General features: G+C 42.1%; 1 long non-coding RNA gene and 1 pseudogene across 2 annotated transcripts; one reads left to right on the top strand and one right to left on the bottom strand.

The window, feature by feature from the left end:
• The first annotated feature begins 14036 nt into the window (after window positions 1-14036).
• LOC309868681 (small ribosomal subunit protein uS15 pseudogene) lies at window positions 14037-14481 on the top strand (annotated as a pseudogene). Its single transcript has one exon. The product of its transcript is annotated as a small ribosomal subunit protein uS15 pseudogene (transcript).
• Window positions 14482-19934: 5453 nt separating this feature from the next.
• On the bottom strand, window positions 19935-22047 carry LOC309868608. The gene is made up of 2 exons (XR_014313749.1): window positions 21949-22047; window positions 19935-21368 (listed from the first exon to the last, which is right to left on the bottom strand). It is a non-coding gene; the product is annotated as an uncharacterized lncRNA (long non-coding RNA).
• Between the last annotated feature and the right edge of the window lie 2184 nt (window positions 22048-24231).

The following is a 24231-nucleotide window of genomic DNA, read 5'->3' as shown; positions in this document are numbered from 1 at the left end:
TTGTTTGTTTTACATGTAAATGAGAGTCATGATTATACCTTCTTTAAAAAAGTATTCTTTAAGAGATTTAATATTTTTGATCCTCCAATAAAAAGTCCGATCCCAGTCCTGTAATGACCTCCCCCAGGACAATAGGTACCAACCTTTGTCCCACTTACAGCATCAAGGGAAACCACCTACATAATTCTTCCCAGAAGAGAGAAACTCTGCACCAAGATGAGTTGCTGTTTCCATTTTTAAAAGGATCTGGCAACTCTTAAAGGGCAGCTTCTCTCCCTCGAGTTCCTTCTAACCAGGCACCTCCATGTAGAAGAAGTTCACAGACTCATTTTTCACATTCTGCGTGAACCTGTTTGGTTGTATCCTTGTATCACACCACCCCATCGCCTACTCTCTGGCTCTTTTAGACAGAAGATATGTCTTTTCATCTTTCTAGTCTCCACAGTGCCTAAAATTGTGCCTTGCATATAGTGGGGGCTCAGAAAACGTTTTTGGACTTTACTTCATATTGTAGGATGAAGAAAAATAAAATGGCAGCCAGTTAGAGAACAAGGGTCTTAAAATATAGTATTAGTCTGCTGGAACTTCATAATTACAAGGAACCATATCCATCTTCTAGGGGCTATGATGAGAGGAGAAATAAGCTGGGAGTGGTAGCAGTGACCAACAGTCATTTCTGATGTCCCTTCATAAAGCCAAGGTCACTGGCCCCCTCGCTCCTCCACGGGACCAACATGTCCCCATACTCCTGCGGGGACTCACTGTACTTGGATCAAGAATGGTTCTTTACACAAACAAGGCTAAAACTTTGTATCGTTTCAAATCTGGGACATACTGAACTAACAAAAGCCGAGTGAGCACGGTAAAGAGAAAAGCATTCTGTAATATCTCAAGATTCCTTTTTAGCTAGCACTCAGCAATCCTAGAAGAGATTAAAAATACCACCAAAACTTCTTTTCATGAAACTAACCCGCCATGTCATCAGTTTAATGGAGAACCCATGACTTTGGCCATTTTTCTGAAGCTTATTTTTATTACAGAAAAATCTAAAAACAGTGCTGTACCTGGCATAGGAATGAGATATTTTAAAAATATGATTGTAAATGAAATACTATAGAGTAAGTGAATCAGTCCCATTCATGGGGGGGGGGGTGCACATTTAAAATCACAGACTTTCAGAGCCACAGAGCTAGGATTATCTCAGATTTTCCAGCTTCATACCAAGGAAAAAATACAATGTTTATATTTTGTGAGCATGTTCCAATCTCTCCAGAGGAGAAGAATTTAATGCCCCAAGTAATAACCGTCATTGCTTGAGCACCATCCATCTGCTTCAGCCAGAGAAACTTGTTCAAACCCTAGAAACACACCTGCCATTGACCAGGCTGCCTTTATTTCTCACTGCAGCCATGAAGGAGGCACAACGTGGGGAACCATGTGGCATCTCAGTCAGAGGCTGTTGGAAAAAAACTTACAGGATTTGGGCATTGGTTGGGTAATTTGGGGAAGGGTCTAATGAAGTAAGGGCCCATCGACACCAGGTATCATCAGAAAGCAAGGACAACCCCAAGATTGGGCATCTCAGTAAATCTTACCTCCAGGGAGTGCAGACTAGAGTCAGGGAAAGGCTGTACTGGTTAAGCACTGGCCATTCACTTTCACAGAGAGAGGGGCATGGCTGTTTTTTTTGTGGGCTGCACAGAAACCTTGTTTTGTCTCACTTTATCACGGTCTCAGGGTCACCTTGTCTCTCTATCTGTGCTGTGAGATTATGAGTGTTCAATAGAAGAGCCACGTCGCCTGGCTGAGAGCATCAGACCAGCGCCCAGACGCTAAAGGCTGCTAAGTGCTTCCCACAAATTATTTCATTTAGTTCCTTTAGTTCTATGAGGCAGATATTCTGAGTCCCACTTCACAAGTGAGAAAAGAGAGCTGTGAAGAAATTAGTGTTAACAGCAAGTAAGTGGCGGGCAGAGTCGGGACGGATGGAGACTGACTCCAAAGCCCACGCACTATGAGCATATCCTATGTGTGAAGCTTGGGTGCCTGAGAAATGGGGGAAGCACAGAGGGCATGTGGAGCATGGAACCTTGGCATCTGACTTTTGGTTTCCCTGCCTTTACAGTCTCTGGGACCTTCAACATGCCTTAAATCAGTCACCTACCATCCCCATCCACGCACATCTGGACCCCCAGCAATTATGCTCCAATAGTATTTCTCTCCAGTCCATTTGGCCACCTCTACTTGTCCCTATCACACCTTGGGACCTGCCATTTCTCCCAATGTGCCATCTCTAGAGATTAAAATTCTGAAATTTCCCTCTTACCAAAGCATCATGTTGGTCTACCTCTTTCTTTCTTTCTTTTTTTTTTTTTTTTTAATATTTCTTCATGTCACAGAGAGAAAGATCACAAGGAGGCAGAGAGGAGGCAGAGAGAAAGAGAGGGAGGTAGGCTCCCTGCTGTGCAGAGAGCCTGATGCGGGGCTCGATCCCAGGACCCCGAGATCATGACCCGAGCCAAAGGCAGAGGATTAACCCACTGAGCCACCCAGGCACCCCTGGCCTACCTCTTTCTTATGCTCCTCCTATATCTTTCCCTCTTCCTCATCCTTCAAATCTGTCTCCTGCCTCAAGGCTCGTTTTATCTTCTTCCCTTTCTACCGTGGGCCACATGACCCATCTATTAATTCACCAGATCCCTAAATCCACTCCCCTCCTTGACCTTCTGGCGGCTCTCAGCCCTGACTCAGTGGATGGTCTTTTACTTTTACTCTGTTTTGTCAGACATGGTGTTCAGCTCTTTCCAATGATTAGCCCAGTTAACCATCACAACAATTCTATGAGCTAAGGACTGTTAGGCCCTCATTTTACAAGTGAAGAGCTGAGGTTCAGAGTGGTTAAATAACTTGCCTAAGGTCACACTGCCAGTAGGTGGCAGAGTCACTATTCGAACCTAGGCAGTCTTGCTTGAGTACCTGCTGGTGCTTGTCGTACTTCCAATGCCGTAACTACTGCCCTCTTCTGACGGTTATGTCATTTGCATGGTGAGTAGGAATTGGAATTTTCTGTTGTTCTCCAGGATCGGTATTTTTTTTTTTTTTTAAGATTTTATTTATTTGACAGACAGAGATCACAAGTAGCCAGAGAGGCAGGCAGAGAGAGAGGAGGAAGCAGAGTCCCTGCTGAGCAGAGAGCCCCACGTGGGGCTAGATCCCAGGACCCTGGGATCATGACCTGAGCCGAAGGCAGAGGATTTAACCCACTGAGCCACCCAGGCGCCCCCTCCTGGATGGGTATTTATTGAACCTGGTACCACAGCAGTCACCGACTTGAGACTTCCTTTTTCACTAACACTGTGTGTCTGGTCTGACAGGCAGAGCTAACTCATGACTCCTGTGACTAGAACCCCTGCCGCGCTTTTCCTGGGGTTGGGGGGAACCATCTTCTCTTCTTTGTCCACTGGCTGGAATTTCCCTTCATCCCTGGTGAAGTTCCCCCTGGAAACAAAATAATGCCACCACCTTGAGATGCATCTCTTTGCCACCTAAAAACCACTGTGGCCATCTTTTCACCGGCCTATGGGCATGGGCCACTCTGATCAGCGGGTCCACATTTTGTGTTGTGAACACGTGCGGATACACTTGAGAATCCACTGAAAGTTTAAAAGATCTGTTTAGAAATGGACATGTCATTCAAATAAGCATCTTGAAGTTTTGCAATAAGTTTTAGGGGTTTTCAGATTTCCTTGAAGTTTTTTTGTTTGTTTGTTTTGTTTTGTTTTGTTTTTTTTGCAGAATTACTCCTTTTTGTACATAGTACTGTATCTCAGATGGGGCACACAGTAAATATTTGTGGAATTGAATTACACAGACTAAATCACAACTTCATCTTCAGTGTAGAAATGGATTTTTTTCCTTTATCTTTTTTTTTCCAAAAAAAAAAAAAATAGCTTCAAGTGGTTAATATTCAGAATTTGCATCTTTAAAGTATCTTTTTCAGGACCTTGGCCTCAGTAGGAGGAAATCCCCTTCTTACTTAACTCAACAGGGATCCAGAATTTGGTAAAAGAAATATCACTGGAGGGGCACCTGGGTGGCTCAGTCGTTAAGCATCTGCCTTCTGCTCAGTTCATGGTCCCAGGGTCCTGGGATGGAGCCCCAGGACTCCCTGCTCAGTGGGCAGTCTGCTTCTCCCTCTCTCGCTCCCCCTGCTTATGTTCCCTCTCATGTCTCTCTCTGTCAAATAAATAAATAAAATCTTAAAAAAAAAAAAGAGATATCACTGGAACACGAAGTAAAAAAAAAAAAAACAAAAGCAGCTCCCTCAAAATCAATTAAAAGGCATAAAAGTGAACATATGTACAATTTGGATATTCCTTATCACAGTGATTCTCAACCTTTCCCCCTAATTCAACAAAGCCATTGGGAACAGAGGCTCATAAACACACGAGTCCAATAGGGATTGGCCTTGACCACATGTCCTAGAAGGTCACAGCAGGATGAATGGGGAGAACTATCATTTAGAGAAAGTCCTTCAGGACATTCTGATATCTAACTCTTTATGTTCTCATTTCTTTCAGTGTTCTAAAATTATAAGGCCTACTCAATCATTGACTCAGTTTGGCTTGTTGGCCACTGGGCCTGCTGTTCTGTTGCCCTGTTGATCTGGTTAGGAGCAAACAGGCTTCCAGGCCGGGTTGCCTGGACTGGAATCTTGGCTCATCACGTAACCCCTGTGTTACTGTTCCACTAACGCCACTGGCTGTCAACAGCCATCTTCTCCTTGCTCCCTGCTAAGGGAACATGGATCTCTTTAGATGTTGTCAATATCTCTCCTGACTTCAGGTGGCCCTACATCTTATTCTGGTCACAGGATATGAATAATGGTTGGTCAAAATAGTCATAGAAATCTCTGCCCCTTTGGCCAGGAAGTGGTCTAAAGGTAGGCTCCTTACGGCTAGAGAGATGTCAGGGCAAATTGGCTGATGGGTGAGGTCGAGGGGAGAATCCATCCCAAATATGAGATGAATTCTTGAAAGGAGAAACTCTTCCTCATTTTTCCTGCCTGGTTGGCTGACATAATCCCGAAGGTGTAGTGACTATCTTATTACGAGCTTGAAAAGGAAAGTCAGCAGGCTATCTTAGGAAGGAAAGAGAAAAAGCTCAGTCATTTCACTGTTTTGAGGAGTCTCTGCCTTAGCTCTGAACTTTGGACTTTTCATTCAGTGAGAAAAAGGAACAATTCATTTGTCAAGCCCCAGTAAATGTTGTTACTTCCATTGGAATCCATTCTTATCTGATGTACTCAGTGTTTCTAATTTATAAAGTGAGAGTAAAAATAGTACCAAGGGAAAAGAAAGAAGTAAATGATCTGTTTTCACATAACATGGTCTGTGTGTAGAAAACCCTAGAGAGTCCACAAAAATAGCCCTGTTAGAATTAATTGACAAATTCAGCAAAGTTGCAGGACACAGAGTCAACACACAAAAATTAGTTGTGTTTCTTTGCACTAACAATGAACACCCTGAAAAAGAACTTAAGAAAATGATTTCATTTACAATTGTACCAAAAGGAAAAAAATACTTAAAAATAAACTTAATCAAGGAGGTGAAAGACTTGTACACTGACATTCATGACAGAAATTAAGGAAGACCTAAATAAATGGAAAGAAATCCTGCATTTGTGGATCAAAAGACTTAATATTACAAAGATGTTAATATTACCCAAAGTACTCTACTGATTCAATGCAATCCTGACCGATGCCATTTTTTTTTTTCCAGAAGGAGGAAAACTCATCCCAAAATTCATATCAATCTCAGGGCACCCCAAATAGCCAAAACAATTGTTAAAAGAAGAATGAAGTTGGAGTTCTCACACTTCCTCATTCCAAAACTTACTACAAAGCCACAGCTATCAAAACAGTGTGGTGTTGGCATAAAGACAGATATACAGCCCAAAGAAATAGAATAGAGAGCCCAGAAATAAACTCTCATATATGCAGTCAAATGATTTTTGACAGCTCGTATATACCCAAAAGAACTGAAAGGATAAAAAGGAGGCAAAAAGGTATTTTCACACCCATGTTCATAGCAGTATTAGTCACAATCGCCAAAAGGAAGGAAAAACCCAAGCGTCTATCGACAGATGAATGCATCAACAGAACGGGCTCTATCCATACAACGGAATGTTACTCATTGTTGAAAAGGAAATTCTAATATAGGCTATGACATGGGCAAACCTTGAAAATATGATAAATGAAACAGGCCAGACAGAAAAGGACAAATATCTTATGATTTCACTTATGTGAGGTACCCAGAAGAGTGAAATTTATAGAGACACAGATAGTTAAGGTTTAATGGGTATGGAGTTTCAGTCTGGGAAGTTGAAGTTCTGGAGATGGACCGTGGTGACGGTTGTACAACAGGGTAAACGTATACCATGCCACTGACCTGTACAGTTAAACATGTTAAAAGTGATAAGAGTCAATGTTATACATATTCCATCACAATTTAAAAAAATGGTACCGACCCCGCAGGGAAGTTGTGAGCATTAATTTGCGGTAACCCTCTATGAAGCATGAGGCAGAGTGCTTAACCCGCAGGTTAAATTCCATCTGTGTTGTCACTCTGTCCTTAACTGTGCCGTTTGGGGTTTGTGTGAATGAAAGGAACCCTTCCTCGGGCTAACGTACTTGGTCATGAATGAATGAATGAATGAATGAATGAATGAATGAATGAATGAATTTTGCAAGAAATTCATGCAAGTGCCCAATAATTTCCATACAGGGTTTTACTTGAAGGTGTCTTTACAATCTGGAAAAGCAAAGGTTAGCTTTCAAGTTGGCTGTCCTGTACCCCTTCTGGCTTCTTGAGCAGCAGTTTTGCATTTCTTAAGAAATGCTCTCTACTACCAGTGGCTTTCTTTTAACTTGCGTTAGAGAGTAACAATCAGCATGCTCTGCTTTCAGTCATTTGAATGAATTAGCTTCAACGTGTAGACTCCGTTGTGGGAATTATCCTGGGCATACCTACTTTCTCTAAGTTATTAGAGGCGTGAAATAAAAGTTGGTATTTTTAAGGTTCAGCCGGAAACAGGAAAAATTAGCCTCTATGATAATTTTTGATTTGAAAAATATTTCCATATGAAGAAGGTCTCCCCCGCTAAATTCTTGAGATTAAGTTGCCGCTTTCAAGAGTGTCTCCTGTTGCTAACTACTTCCAGAGGCTTTGCTTTTGAAATGTGTTCGTCTATATAATAAAGGAAATGAATAGAAATTTACTCTGCTTAAAAACTAGAAAAGAGTTTTAAAATAATCATCGGTGCTTTCCCTGCAATAATGTGACAAAATCAAAAGAAAAATTTTTAAAAATCAATGTTCCTGGAAAGGAAGAAAATTTATTTTTAGATCTTCCTGACGATCGACTGCAAATTTCTGTAGCACTTATTCTGCTTCTAGGAACTCCTTCCTTATACTAAATTGTGGTAAAAATGCTCATTTCAGGAAATCAATTTTAATGAAAGAGCAAAGCAAACACTAGAGAAAGTGGGCGTTTCTTTTCCGACATCTAACAGGGACAGAACGTTATCCTCACTGCCGGGGATCACTTTCTGAGAAAGCCAGTTGAAACCCAACATTCGACTTGTGAGTTCCTTCTCCTTCTCTTCATTTCCATCCTGTACTTTCACAGCTCAAAATCTTATTTGAAAAGTTGTAATTTTTTAAATAAGATTTTTAATTCATAAAGAATAAAAGGGTAAACAAATACCCTTCTTTAGCTTCTCAGCCACTTAATTATCTTTCCTAGAGTCAACCAATGTGTTTCGTTGGTCACGTTATCAGCTCCCGCATTGATAAGGCTTCAGTGTAATGCACACTCCACACTGAGGAATGTGACATTAAGATCGTTGGTATGAGGCTGCCAACCAACCCTGATGCAACCTTATTCTATCTGTTTTGACACTTTCTGTTTTCATGTAATAGCATATTATGTTATATTATTATATATTACATGTATAATATTATATGGTATTATATCATGTTATAATAACACATCATATTATATTACTATTGTAGTATAATATTCATTCTATTCAGCATCTTGTTTTTCTACATTTAGGAGTATAAATTGGAAATCATTTCAGATTAATATGTAAGACTTTTCTTCATTCTTTAAAAAAACAAACAAACTGTAGAGGTGCCTGGGTGGCTCAGTCGTTAGGTGTCTGCCTTCGGCTCCGGTTATGATCCCAGGGTCCTGGGAAAGAGCCCCACGTCAGGCTCCCTGCTCAGTGGAAAGCCTGCTTCTCCCTCTCCCACTCCCCCTGTTTGTGCTCTCTCTCTCTTTCTCTCTCTCTCTCGCTGTATCTCTCTCTCTGTCAAATAAATAAATAAAAATCTTAAACAAACAAACAAACTGTAGCATACTACTGCATGGAGAATCAGTTTAGCCAGATTCCTATTAATAGGCTTTCAGGCTGTTCTCAGTCTTCTGCAGTGTCCAACAATTTTGTAATGAATAATTCTCTGCATTAGTTATTTTGCACATATATGAGTACATCTGTAGAATCTTTAGAACACAACTAGATCAAAGGCTAGGGGGATTTGTCATTTTGATATTGCCAGATTAGTCTTCAGAATTCATTATTAGCTATTTTCAATGTTTCATGCTTCCCTTTAGGAAAGCCTGCTACTCTCTCTGAGTTAGTACTGAGAAGGGAAGTAACTGGTAAGGTCCCAGTGGGAAACTCCATGTTCATATGCATTTGCTGGTCTCTGCAAGGGGAGTGGATTGTGGACATGGCGGTTGATGGTGATTGGGAGAGGCAGGGGTTGTAGTCCATGAATTACGATCTGTGAAAAGCACAAAATGAGCATGGAGCCACAGTGCGTGATGACCAGCTGGAGGACCGTGAAATGCACAGGTGCAGTGCTCGGCAGATCCCTGAAGAGGGGATGTGATTCAACCCCTCCACTCCACCCCTTCCTCAACAGATACACAGAAGAAAAACACAGCTTTGAACTATTAATAGTTGTTACCTCTGGCCTATGGGATTGGAAATGGGAAGAATTCAATTTCAAATTCAATTTCTACTTGTGTACGTTTCCAGATTGTCTATTTTTTTGGCAAAAAAAAAAAATTAGTACTTTGATCCTGATGAGGTAAAGTGTGCTTAAAAAAGCAAAAGGAAGGGGCACCTGGGTGGCTCAGTGGGTTAAAGCCTCTGCCTTCGGCTCGGGTCATGATCCTGGGGTCCTGGGATCGAGCCCCACATCGGGCTCTCTGCTCAGCAGGGAGCCAGCTTCCCTCTCTCTCTCTGCCTGTCTCTCTGTCTGCTTGTGATCTCTGTCTGTCAAATTAAAAAAAAAAAAAAAGCAAAAGGAAGATAAATTCATAGAGACAGAAAGTAGAATGAAATGTAGGGGTTAGGAGGGGGAAGTGGGAGACTGTTTAATGGGTATAGAGTTTTCAAGATAAAAAGTTTTGAATAATGGTTGGACAGAAGTGTGACGATATTTAACACTACCGAACTGTACACTTAATAATGGTTAAGATGGTAAATTGTATGTTATGTGTATTTTGTCACACTGTTAAAAAAAGGTAAAGGGATTTTTTTTAACAAGTCAAGATGCAGAAGTTATTTATTTCTTTTAAAAGATTTTATTTATTTGACAGAGAGAGAGAGAGAGAGCACAAGTGGGGGGCAGGGAGGGGATAAGGGAGAAGCACACCCCCCACTGAACGGGGAGCCAGAGAGACATGGGGCTCAATCCCAGAGCCCTGAGATCATGATCCAAGCCAAAGGCAGATGATTAATCGACTGAGCCACCCAGGCGCCCCTGAGAGGCAGAATTTAATTCACCGATGGACTGTAGCCAAGATCCAGGTAAAAACCCTTGCAAACGTTTAATAAGTATATATGGTCTGGCTCTGGAATATCATAATCATCTGAAAATTGGGACCTTTATATTTCTCAATGAGGGAAAAAGAGCCAGTGAAAATATTCCTGGTCATTGTTCATGAAAACGCTGTTTGATACTGATCACAGTTTTAGGATATAGAAGGCAAAAAAAGATCTAGCATTTGTTCCTTAACATGACTCTCCAACAAAATGCTGAAATCATTAAATCAGAAAAGCTCTCATGTGCAAAACTTCTTATAAGCTTATTATTATGATTAACCTACTAAGTAGATTTCTGAGCAAAGATTATATTACCAGAGATAAAGAAGGCTAAAGGTCATTTGTAATGATAAAGAGGTCAACGACTCAAGAGGATATAATAATCTTAGATATTTCTAAGGGTCGTGTGTCTATCCCTGATATTCTAATTGGGAGGGAGCCTCCAACAAGTGGTGAAGGTTGGGGCAGTTCTTGCGAGACTGGAGAGGTCAGTAGAAAACACAGTAGATCCCCATTACAAAGACACTGGGTTTGCATCCAAGAATATATACAGAGACATGGTGTAAAATATTTGACATTGGAATGTTCTGGAAAGTCCAGAGGATGCCTTAAACAAACCGGTACAACATCCTTGCCTTTCTGCTCTCAAGGATATTTATTATTGGCATTTGCACAAGACTAGAAGCTGTCAATTACACCTACAACATAGACATTTTTATTGATTTAAATTTTCAGGGACAAGCCAAATCCTTTTATGATAGAAATATGGCTGATAAATGATACAGTGCATCTGGTAAAGCTAATACGTTTTTCAAAATATACATTTGTACATTTACTAAACAATAGACAACATATTTTCTACTACTCAAGGGAAGTGACCTTTTGCAAAGTATAGCTTTTTGATACTTGATTACTTCCCATTTCCATTACTCTAAACCTACAGCTTCTAGGCTTGGTTTGCACAGCAGACTGAAGGGAATACACAAGTGTGTAGTAAAACAAAGAGGGCAAAAAATGACATTAGGTTCTATCTCTGCATTTGTCTTACAACGATTGCACAAATTTGTCTTTTTTTAAAGATTTTATTCACTTATTTGACAGACAGAGATCACAAGTAGGCAGAGAGGCAGGCAGAGAGAGAGAGGAGAAAGCAGGCTCCCCGAGGAGCGGAGAGCCTGATGCAGGGCTCGATCCCAGGAACCTGGAATCATGACCTGAGCCGAAGGCAGAGGCTTTAACCCACTGAGCCACCCAGGCACCCCTTCTCTCTCTTTTTTTTAAAATTAAAATTCAGTTAGCTGATACACAGCACATCATTAGTTTCAGATGTAGTATTCAACAATTTGTCAGTTCCCCTTAACACCAACTGCTCATCACATCACGGGCCCTCCTTAATGTCCATCACCAAATTACCCCATCCCCACACCCACCTCCCCTTCAGCAAACATCCGTTTGTTTCCCATGGTTAAGAGTCCCTCATGGTTTCTCTCCCTTTCTCATTTCTTCCCATTCAGTTTTCCCTCCCTTCTCTTATGATCCTCTGCACAGTTTCTTAAATTCCACATATGAGTGAAACCATATGATAATTGTCTTCTCTGACTGATTTATTTCACCTAGTATAATACCCTTCATTTCCATCCATGTTGATTTAAATTCATCCTTTCTGATGGCTGAGTAATGTTCCATTGCATAAATGAACCATATTTTTTTTTAATCCATTTGTCTTTTGAAGGACATCTTGGCTCCTTCCACAGTGTGGCTATTGTGAACTTTGCTATTACGAACATTGAGTCACAGGTGCCCCTTCGGATCACTACATCTCTATCTTTGGGGTAAATACCCACTGGGTCATGGAGTAGCTCTATTTTTAGCTTTTTGAGGAAACTCCATGCTGTTTTCCAGAGTGGCTGCACCTGCTTGATTACCCTCTTACACAAATTTGTCTCTACATTAATTTCTCTGCCTTTAACATGGCTTCATACATCATACATGATCCCTTCATAGTTTAATTCAAAAGGTTTTCTGCCACCCCATGTTTGAGGAGGCACCAGGCTTACCCCACGGGGATCTGGTAGAGGAAGTGTGGGTCTGATTATAGACTCTGATGTAAGGGTCCATCATCCATGCACAAACAGGGTACTTAAGGAAATCCTCTGCATCACCCTTGTGGAATTCTAGTTCACAGGAATGATCTGGAATCATTTTTATATTTCATATTTCCTTGAGGGTTTAATGGATCCCTTGGGAAAAATTAAGAGGAGGTATTTAGAACTAAGGGCTGGACTTGGAAACATTTGCTTTCTTCTACAAATACTTTCTGACTCTTTCTCTTTTTTTATAAATACCCCCCCCCTCCCCGGTTCCAAAATAGACTATTTGCCCTTGGGGAAAAATTGTCAGAAAAGTTTGATTCACCGAAGCAAATGTTTTATTTAGAAAAAAAAAAAAGTTGTCTCGAAAGTGGTTTCAGCCAATTTCCATCCTCTCTAAAATGATAATAAATTTTTGGCAAAACCTCTTTTTTACCACTTGGTCACTTGCTGTCTTTGCATTATTACAGAGCTGTGTCAGGCTTGTGTATATTTTGCTCTCTAGCTCCAGGGGAGAAGGTGGATTTTATTCTCTTTGAATATCCTTCAGTGTTTAGTACATTAGCCCACAGATAATATATATGCAACGAGCGTTTGCCAAATGATTGAATAAATGGATGAATTAATGACTGCTGTGAGAGTGACTGTCTTGAGTTTATCTGTCAACTGTTTCGATTTACTATGAATTAACTTATAATTTGTTTTACAATAAAGTAGTCTTTAAGGAGACGCCACTGGCGTCTCATGGTTAGGCATCTTTACATCTTGCAACTATTCATGACAGGACAGAGGCAGGACAAACTTCCTGGACGAGGAGAGGCGGGGTCTCCCAAGTAAAAAATGTGAAGAGTCTTTGGGAACAAAGGTGGAAAAAAAGAAAAAGAAGCTTTTCATTTATTCATTTATTTTATTTAAAGATTTTGTTTATTTGACGGAAGGAGGGACTATGCACAAGCAGGGGGAGCAGCAGAGAGAGAGAGGAAGAAGCAGGATCTCCACTGAGCAGGGAGCCCAATGCGGGGTTCAATCCCAGGACCCAGGATCATGATCTGAGCCAAAGGCAGGTGTTTAACCATCTGAACCACCCACGCGCCCAAGAAGCTTTTGTGGGTGACCAACAGGCATGGCACTTCAATGATGGGGAGGGACCGCATTGACCTGCTGCCATGTGCATTTTAGTGGACTCTACAAATAACAGGAAATTCCACTGGGTCACAGTGGCAAAGGAACCTGCTCTTTGCTTCCCAGGAAAGCCCATAAAGAATGGTCTTGCGTTAAATGATGACAGAAGCAACTGGATACCTAGGAAGTAACATGGAGAATTTCCATAAAGTCCTGATCGTTCTGTTAATTTATAGTATCACAGAAATTCAGAGGTAGAAGAGACCTCAGAGGTCATTGTAATGTAATCCTTTGTTCAATGGGGAGAAAATGAAGGCAGATTAAGGTATTGTAACTTCCTCAAAATAACCCAGACAGCACCAGACCTCAGCCTATAGAGTCTAAGTACTTTGAACTCCTTGTTCAAAACTATCTTCTCTATACTGGGTCTCCTATGGGGAGCAGCAAAATCACTTGGGCCACTGGCTAAAATTCAGGTTCCTTCGTCCAGTACCCAACTTATTGAATCCTTATTTCCAGGCGTGGCTGCTGGGAATCTGAAGGCTGACCTGGCCTGGAGTAATGCTCTGATGGAGGACCCGAGCTGAGAATCATGTATGCTTTCCTCAATTCCAACCTGCAGGACTTTCTGTCCTGAGATTTGATCTACACGTCCGCTGAGTTGCTTTCATCTCCAAATGGCTGATGTATGGCAAGGTGTAGGGCCAAGACAATGGCATGGAGGAGGATGAGAAAGAGTACAATGGGTCAGAGCTAGTATCCCAAGGTGAAAATCTGAACAGTAGAAGATTCTTGCTCTTTCGGCTGGTGGCAGTGGGATATTACTACCGAAGAATGTTAAGGAATGTTCCATTTGGGGCTGGCCCAACCTATTTCATTAAGACCTGTATCAGAATGGTTTTCTGCTTCCTGACCTGTAGCATCATGGGTTGCATGCACACTGCTGGGAAAGGCCTGTCCCGGTGGGCTCTACCTTACCACTGCAGCTGCCCGACCTGGCTGAAGCTGACATCTGATGACATAAGGAGCAGATCTACAAACTGGCCAGGAAGGGCCTGACTCCCTCACAAACTGGTGTGATTCTGAGAGACTCACATGGTGTTGTTCAAATCTGTTTTGTGACAGGCAGTCCAATCTTGAGGATTCTTAAGTCCAAAGGTCTTGCTTTGCTCTTCCCGAGGATCTCTACCATCGGATGAAGAAAGCTGCTGCTCTTGGAATGCATCCTGAGAAGAACAGAAAGGATGCTAAATCTGACTGATGCTGGTCGAGAACTGTATTAGCCATCGGCTTGATATTATAAGACCAAAGAGTCTTCCCCTCCAGCTGGAAATATGAGTCATCAACAGTCTCTGTCCTGGTTGCATAAATTTGTCTATATCCTTAAGCAATAAAGTCATTGTCTAACTAGAAAAAAAAAACCTATGTTGAAATGATTGCAATTCTTATTTTTTTTAAAGATTTTATTTATTTATTTGACAGACAGAGATTATCAGTGAGATCATAAATAGGCAGAGAGGCAGGCAGAGAGAGAGAGAGAGGAGGAAGCAGGGTCCCTGCTGAGCAGAGAGCCCAATGCGGGGCTTGGTCCCAGGACCCTGAGATCATGACCTGAGCTGGAGGCAGAAGCTTAACCCTCTGAGCCACCCAGGTGCCCCTGAAATGATTTCAATTTTTAACCATAACACTCAGTATGTTGGCCACTGACAATCAGATGTTTTCAGGAGGGAAACAAAGCAGTAAAAATTTTAGCTTGACTTATGGATCTTTTCCCTGAAAGCAGTGAGATGAACTACTCTATGTCTGGGACATACACGATGATGAGTAGGAGCTTAGCTTCTCCGTCTGTCTTCCCAGTAAAAGCAGTCATAAGACTTTTTTTCTCCCAGAGCTATAATGTTTCCGCTCTCATTTCAATGTGAGTTGTTTATTTCCTCATCATTTATTCTCCATTATTACTTTCTGAGCAACTAAAATGCTAGCAGGTGTCAACATTGCTTGGAGGCCTGGTATTTATGGGATAATTGGAAGAATTTGCATCTTGAGGGAATGCGGAATTTCTTTAATGAGAAATTAAACTAATGGACTTTTATCTCATTTGCCTGGTGCAGTGGTCCCTGAAACTGTTGATGATCAGAATGCTCTGGAAAGCTCTTAATATATTTTCACTGTTGATTAATTAATTCCAGAATATAAGAGTTGTTCGTGCTCTTCGTTAGTGTGATAATAATTCAAAGAACTGTGCCAAAGGGTAAAAGTGGAAAGTAAATTCTGTCTCTTCCTCTTTGTATTTCCTAGAATAATCCCACCATCAACATATTTTGTGTATTGTCTTCCAAATCCTTTTACACGTAATACAATCATATGGATGCTTATATCTATTTTTCGCAGATGTGATCATTTCTGTATCTATGGACCTATTGCTTGCTTTTCCTGGCTGCAGTCTCTTGGACACCTTCATATGTAAAAAGTGCAACTACACTTCAGTCTTTCAAATGGACATGTTTTCCATTAAAATGACTAATTCATTGGATCAGGTGAAGCCCAGGGATCTGTACTTTTTCAAGGAAGCTCCTCCATTATTTCTGACGTAAGTTAGTCCCTGAACTCGCATTTAGAAACCACTGTCTTAGCTCATGTGGCAAAATATGTTTTAAGGATTACCATTGCCGTGTTTGGCTGGAACTTTTCTTCATCAGGATTAGAAACTGTGTTTTCCTTCCGACTGTCTGATAAGAATGAGAAATAAACAATTGCCCACAACTTTTTTTTTTTTTTTAAAGATGATAAAATTCTCCTTTATGCACAAGGCAGGAAAGTTCCATTGGTAACTGGTGGCAAAAATGGAAGATAATGTGTGAAACTTATCATAAGAATAAGGCAACATTTCTACTGGGAGAGTGGCAGAAAGAAGTCACCTAAACATGGTACTTATAGGTCTGCAGGAAGCACCCAAAATAAACACCTGATGCTAATAGATAAAGAGATGAAAAATGGCAAAGTTGTTAAAATTAAATACCCCTCCCTCTCCTTTCAAGCTGGAAGTATGTATCTTCTGTCAAAATCAACTTTACTTTGAACTTGAGTCCTGGTGAATTATCTTAACCATTTTTTTTCCCCCTATCAAGGGATAAAGACTTCATTTTTGGAAAATGCTATCCAAAACCATGGGGGGAGAGAGAGGGAGGTTTTGAATAGTCTTCTAGGAAACAATGACAAGTCAATCAACCTGCCAGGGAGCTTCTGGGCCTATCAGCATTTAGCAGCTTGTGGTTCCCCAGCAGTAAACTGTGTTTTTCTGTAGGATGAATCTTGGCTGGTCAAATGAAACTTGCCAAGAACACTACTTAAAGTAATACAAGTTAGAGTCTATTTTATCCCTTAGGAAAGATTACAAATGGTGTGGGGCAGGGGACTTGACACAGTGGGTCTATGAAGTTCCTTAGCTTAGAGGAAGGGACCTGCCCCTCCAACTTGAACATCTCTCCAGTTTGTGACAAGTAGCAGAAATGATGAGCTCCCCAGGCGTGAAGATTCAACTTTATTTGAACCACATTCTATTTCCCAAATGAAAAACAGAATAAAAAAAAACTCATAAGACCTTTTAGGCATATATATATATATATTAGGCAAATATATATATATATGCCACACACACATACACACACACACATATATATATATATTTATATATTTGCCACATATATATAGTAACAACTGGAATAGAAGTTGATTTTTTTTTTAAGATTTATTTATTTTAGAGAGAAAAAGCATGTGTGAGTATGGAGGGGCAAATAGAGAAGGAGAGAATCTCAAGAAGGCTCACGTTGAATGCAAACTGGGACACAGGGCTTGATCTTATGCCTATGAGATCATGACCTGAGTGGAAAGAGACTGTGAGGTGCTCACCCAAATAACTGAGTCACCAGGTGCCCCAAAGCTAAAGGCTTTCAAAGTTAGACATTCCAATTTGGATTTTATCAGCTATGGGACTATCCTTTTGGAAATTATCACCTTAAGAAATCAAACTGCATTTGAATGCCTATTAAACCTTTGAGCTTGTACTTTTAAGATGATTTCCAAAGGAGCATTCATCGATTACTACTTTTTTTCATCACTCTATCGGTTACATTCCTTTGGTTACAGACACAAACCAAGTCAGGTTAACCTAAGAAAAATGGGAGGTCCTGAGAGGAGATGGTATAGTTCTACAAAATCCAAGGAGGAGTTTGTCATATAATAGATAAATAATGGCAAAGTAATTAAAATTAAACTTTGTTTCAGGTTAGAAATATTATCTTCTTTCAAAATCATCTTTATTTTGAACTTGGGCCTTTGTGAACTGCTTTAACAGCAGCTAATATTTTAGTTAACAGTAAGCCTTAGGAAAAGAGTAACCAGAAGAGCTTTGGAGATTCCATGAACAGGCTCTTTTGGACATTGCCATTAGGGTGACAGATTCAACTGCTTTTTACATTGTGTCACTCTGCTCAAGGGTCAGAGTTATGAGAGAGGGTTGGATTGGCCCAGTTTGGGCCAAAGTCTACTTCTCCACCAATCCTTATGCTTGATGAACTCTCACGGCTCACAGTCCTATCAGGGCCACAGGAAATAGGAAATAGAGAGTTATCAAAGGAAAGTCAGATTCTTATGACAAGAAAAAGAGGGAAGAAATGCTAAGCAAACAAAAATCAGAGCAGCTCCCCACTGTCATCTGCTGTACTGATTAGGATGAGTTCAGTGGCAAGTAGCAAAACCTAACAGTATTATGATCAGGAGACCAGGAGTGAGACAAGTATAAGGTGTTTCACCACCTTCCAAGAAGTCTAGAGGTTGGTGGTTCCAGAAGATCCTCAACACATACTCAACAAATACCCATGATAAACAGACAGGGAGCTCGTGGAAAGATAGGAAGCAGACCATACCCTGGGGAAGTAAGAGCAACTAGAAGGAGCAGCAGGGAGAGAATCAAAAAGTAGAATTTATTTCTATAATTGGGAGAGATCTTTACATTCTCAAAGCCAGTGAAGAGGTGAAAACCGATGTTCCTTGTGGGAGAGATTAGAGGAATAAAAGTGAATTCTTTTTTTGGTAGCATGGAGTGGAGTCTAAGATTCAGGTAGTGGGATACCCACTTGCAAAAAAAAAAAAAAAAGTGGGATGGGGTGACAATGCCTATTTCAATTTTTCATGGTCATGGCCACCTCTCAGCACCATGCAGTGTGTGATCTGAGGGCCAGGTCCCTGCTTCCTTCCTTCCTTCCCTTCCTCCCTTCTTCCTTCCCTTCTTTTTAAATAAGAATTTTATTTATTTGACACAGAGAGAGAGGGAGAGAGGGAGAGAGCAAGCACCAGCAGGGAAAGCGGCAGGTAGGGGAGAAGCAGGCTCCCCCTGAGCAGAGAGCCCAATGCGGGGCTTGATTCCAGGACCCTGGGATCATGACCTGAGCCAAAGGCAGCCACTTAACTGACTGAGCCACCCAGGAGCCCCCAGGTCCCTGCTTCTAATTGTAGAATCTGAATTGATCTCATGTATGTTCCTGGCAAGCTATGGAGGGTAAGAATAGATGGAAATCGCTTCCAACTTATTGTGCAGGAAATCTAGACCATGATCTCTAACAGCTGATGAGAGCTCACCGGATGGCAACAGAGGCTCAGATACGAGGACTATACATTTCATGGGGACACGGGACTCCCAAGGGGTAATTTCTTCCAATTCCTTTTTTCCTATCAGCTGTACATTTCAAAAGCAAGCACTTGGGAGACTAAGGAGAAAGAAGGTCAGAAATGGTGCCTGATCTTCCCCACACAAAACTGCTGTGAACAATTTCTGCTCTGGTAGACTGGTTCCTTCCTCAGCAAGCTCTGCTTAAACTAACTCTGTGACTCAGTGAGTATTTGCTCTGCGTCCTTCGGAGAAATAATAGCTCCAGTTTATCAGGAGCTCACCACGTGTTTGGCTAAGCCCTAGGAATGCAAAGTCAAATAAAACCTTGACCTTGCCAAATTTGTATTATAGTGGGGGCGTGGGGGGGAGGGGGAATAAATAAGACATAATGATACAATGTGTTAAAGAGTGCAGCTAAGGTAGAGGGAGGAGGAATTATTTCTTCCTGGGAAGAGAGGAGTAAGATTTGTCAAGGAGGGGACATTTGATGGGCCTTGAAGTTGGGGTGCGAAGGTGCAGGACAGGGGATAGAGGAGAGGGAGGAAGAAGTGCCATACAGGGGCAGCTGCTGAAAGCCAGAGTGGAGTGCTCAGAACACAGTGCTCATGAAAAGGAGGGGCTGCAGATGCTTTAACAAAGCAGGTAGGGTCAGATGATTAAAAAGGCTTTGTTCAAATGCCCACTGGAGAGCTTACCCTTTGTCACCTTGGCAGTGAGGGGCCAAGATGCAATGAGAAGGAGGGAGTGACAGGGTCAGGTGTGTTGGGACAGATAGACCCCCTGGCGGCCCCGTGGGCGTGGCTGCTTCTTCCCCTAGAAAGCCCCTGGACTTCTCCATCTGGCTGGCACTGCTCCTGTTTAAGAATTCAGCTCCAGGGTCTTCTCCTGCAGGGAGCCCTCCCTGATCTCCCTGCTCTGGAGGGAACACGGATCACAGCACTGGAGGCACCGAATCATTGCACATTCGTTTCCCTGCTCCCCTGTGCGTCGTTGGGAAGTGGCCTCCGGCCTCTGCTTCTCCGTGTAGTCCGCACTCAGCCCAGTCCCCAGCCGCTCACAGTTGCATGCTGGAAATATTTATTGTCCCATGAAGGACAATGAGCATCCCAGCCTTGGTAATTTCTGAAGCAGTGAGAGACAGTAAGCACAACTGATTGAATACTTCCTCTTTATGAGGCATTTTGTGATCTCCTTCAGTTCCCATACAATTATTTGATGACAGTGACAATAACATTTCTATTACTACTGATTTTATCACCACTACAACAACAACAACTACTGCTGAAATCACATATGGCTCTTACCACGTACCAGATACTGTTATCAGTTACATATATTAGCTCACAGCAACCTTCTCATACAGGGGCCATTATTCCTTCCCCCCACCGCCCTTGTTTTTGTTTTTGTTTTGTTTTGTTTTTTACAAATAAGGATACTGAGACAGAGAGTGAATAAGTAACTGGCTGGTAAGTGATGAATTAGATTTGAATCCAGGCAGTCCGGCTTTAGAATCTGGGTGCTGTCTGTTGATTGGATTGCATACAGAGCATAGGTTTGAAGAAGTCGGGGGGCTCCAGGCTCTTCGGTGATCAACATCAGGAAATGACCCCATCTCTATCTGGTTCCTGAGTCCTAAAGCTCCAATTCTCTGCCTTGTTCCACGGCAAAGATCCTATGAGTGCTCACCGGGGTCATTACTAAGACACCTAGAGAACGGAGTGTCTGCAGAATTAAACACAGCATTGTAGGGAGATGTCTGATTCATGGTGGGATTAGAAGCAGCCTCTTGTGGGGGCGGCTGGGCAGACTCGAGGTGGGTGGATGGAGAGTCAGTAAGAAATTGGGATTCAGAATGCAGCTTGGATCTAGGAAGTTTCCAGCATGAGGCACTGTGTCTGAAATCACTGTTTAAGATCTTTAAGCTAGGAACAAGTATATGAGTTTAATAAAAAAATTTTTCTGTCATCCGTTGAAGCATTTAAGATCAGAAAGTGATGTCCTCATTATCTCTCTGACTCCTGGCGGATTTTCTCTACTAAAGGAGCTTGAATCTGGAAATCACTTCCTTTAGAAATCCCTTTGAGTCCAGCCAGACACAGGAGTCCAAATTCCATGTGCTTTAGGTAATGATTAAATGCTGCCTTTTTTACCTTTCAGTTTCCTCCCTCTTTTCCAGGCAATTTAATCTTAACTGTTCTTGTGTCTTGTTTAGTCAGTCATGGCAACGAAGCTGTTTGATCGACAAATTAATAACTAAATTTAGACACGATATTGACAGTCCAGCTGTGTTGGCCACAGTTTTGAGATCCTAATGTAAGGGTTTAACCGATCTTCATGCATTGACAATGCACTTGGAAATGATGGTGTGGTAACCAAAGAAGTTTCTTTGAAGTGTGAGAATACATCATTTTGGCTTTCAAATACATGTATAAAGCAATCACAGGGATGAAATGTAGCTCATCTGGTTTCAGAGAAAGCAGTTTATGAAAAAAATAATCGCGAGGGGAGAGGAATTCCTTTTGAAGAAAAGAACTTCTCAGGAAAGATGTGGATTTCAGAATTTCAATATCAAGCTTCCTTTTATTTTCCTATTGAGAGAAACAAATATGAAGTTGTTAAAATCCCATTTTTAAAATTGAATTTATAAAATAACAGTCTGTTGCAATGAAGACTTCGTATATAAACATCTAAACCATCACTCCTGGTTTTCCCTAAGACTTGATTGTATTTCATAATTTAAAATATGTGATCTTCAGCATAATTCAAGGGAAGGAGCATTTACAAGTTTAACATTAAATTTGTAAATGAATATATAATATTACAAGACTCTTTCAAGCCATCAAAGATGATTCAGCCATGTTTCAAATGTTCAAAAATAATATGTTAAAAACATACAAAGGAGGCCCTGGGTGGCACAGTCAGTTAAGTGTCTGCCTTTGGCTCAGGTCATGATCCCAGGGGCCTGGGATCGAGCCCCTCATCGGGCTCCCTGCTCAGTGGGGAGCCTGCTTCTCCCTCTGCCTGTGGCTCCCCCTGCTCCTGTTTTCCCTCTCGCTCTCTCTCTCACTCTTGCAAATCAATAAATAAAATCTCGTTTAAAAATACAAAAAGACAATTTCAGGCAAATCATTTCCTGCTCGTGGTTTGAATTCCCAGTTGAGCTCTCACCAATCCATCATCCACTCCACACAGGCCAAAAGATGTCTTTCACATTCTGAATGTTGTTATATCCAAGGAAAATGCTCTCTGTTGCCCCAAGGAAATGAGGCTCTTTTAATAGTTTGCTTCAGAGAAAAGGACATGACATTATTTTTTTCACATGCGCGTTCGACTTTCATCATAGGGCTGATTAGGTACCAAGCAACAGGTTTGTCACTTGCCTGCTGTAAATCTCTTCCTTGTTCCCCCTCGTTATTGTAAATAACCACTGACTTCTGAATAAAGCCTTTTATCCTAGATCTCAGTTACAACTAGCTTGTCTCTAAGTTCACGGGAGCACGAAACAAGGTACAAGCTTTGCTAATGTAAGAATACTCTGGAACCAGCCCCAGTTTAAAATGCAGTCACCTCTCCATTTGTATGAAATATCCCGAAAAGGCAAATGCGCAGAGACAGGAAGCAGATTAGCTGTTGCCAGGGGCTGGGCGTGAGGGTAGGGAACTGGGAGGGACCGCTCACCAGTGCAAGGTTTCTTTTTGGGCTGAGGAGAACGGCTTGGAACGAGATCGTGGGGATAGAAAGGCTAAATGCCACTGAATTAAATGGTTTAACATGGTTTATTTGTGCTAAGTGAATTTTACACCCTTTTTTTTTTTTTTTTAAATGTAATAGCATCAAGTTGTGAGAGTTGGCAGTGATGAGTGGTGAGGGAAAAGGGTGCTTTACAAGGAAATTGAAGTCACTTTTGGCTTCCCGTCCCTCCACCTCCCTTTAAAAACAGCAAACTAGGGGTGCCTGGGTGGCTCAGTGGGTTGAGCCTCTGCCTTCCACTGGGGTCATGATCTCAGTGTCCTAGGATTGAGCCGGGAGTCCGGCTCTCTGCTCAGCAGGCAGCCTGCTTCCCCTTCTCTCTCTGCCTACTTGTGATCTGTCTGTCAAATTAATAAATAAAAAAATCTTTTAACCCCCTCCCCCGGCAAACTAACTAGATGTCAGTCCAGAGAAAAGGGAGTGGATACATTATGTGAGTCCTACCATTGGGTCCCACCAGAAGGGCCCTGGACCACATTTCCTGGGGGTCCATGCTTGTTCTGAAATCCTAGGAAATGTACTGAAATTCCCCCTCAATGACTGGTTCCTGGAGGAGCAGCAGGTGAGGGAACCCTGGCTCAGTCAGCGTGACTGTGGGGCATTTAGCGGGAATTATGATGGGCTTTCTATTTGGCCTTGAACCTCACTCAGCACACAGGAACAGCTGCTACAGCTGCCTCACCAGCATGAAGTGAAGAGTCAGTCGGCTGCTACCAGGGCCGATGTATGGGACCTGAGAATGAGGCCAGGCAAGAGACGGTGCAAACCTGAGTCCTGCTGCCTTTCTGTATCTAATCAAAGCATGGCTAGAGTTGTCCTTGCTTATGTACTTTCTGATTGCATGAGCCAATGTTTCCTGTTTTGCTTTTGCACACCCCAAAGAGGTGAGGGCCGGTGGGCAGTTAGGGGAGCATGAAAGCAGTCTCCATGGGTACAGGCCCACCTGCTGCTTTAGGACTGTGGGAGAGACAGGAATTCCTGATTCAACTACTCCTGCCAAGCAGAGCAGACCTCTGAAGTGGAGCGGGAGAGAAATGGTCCCCACTGCCTGGGAAGATGTACTTTTGAGGATCTGAAATTATAATCTAGTTAGGAGAGTTGGTGTGAATTTACCCTTCCTGGGGCTCGAAAAGGTACTTTTGTCTCTAAGGTTCCTAGTAAGGTTCCTTTTGGAAGCTTGGGTCTACTCTGGCTGATGTGAAGGGGAAAGGGAGGGAGTCAGGGAACCAGAAAAGTCAGAAAGCCATGGAAGCTGCAGGATGGAAAAGCAGGGGTGTGGCAGCCACTGAGGCCAGGCTTCTTCTCCAGGGAGATGTGCCTGTGGCCATGCCCGGGGAAGGATGTGATCATCCTTCTCTCCCACCCAGGGTGGGGGCACCCTGCTGAGTACCTTTCACCACTGCCTCCCCAGCCAGGACTCTGGGCGTCTCAACCAACTCTCTAGGTTTTCAGAGGCAAAGCCGTCTCCCAAACTAGATGGTTATTTGACGTCTGACGATTGACTTTCCACAATCTCTCCTTCTCCCAAAGGAAGAGGAGAATCTGCAAGGGAGGAGGACAGTCAGGGAGATGCCCTTGGCTCTGTGTCTTTCAGGACTCTCATCGAGAGAGGAACAGGAAATGAAAAGCTATGGGTTTAAATTCTTACTCTGATAACTAATAATGGAGTGGGAAGCTAGGTCTGTCTGCCCTGTTTCCTCA

Source organism: Mustela nivalis (genome assembly GCF_964662115.1).
Source record: "Mustela nivalis genome assembly, chromosome: 7".
NCBI lineage: Eukaryota > Metazoa > Chordata > Mammalia > Carnivora > Mustelidae > Mustela > Mustela nivalis.
The sequence above is the reverse complement of the archived record's forward strand: the minus strand, read 5'-3'. Positions and strand labels throughout refer to the sequence as shown.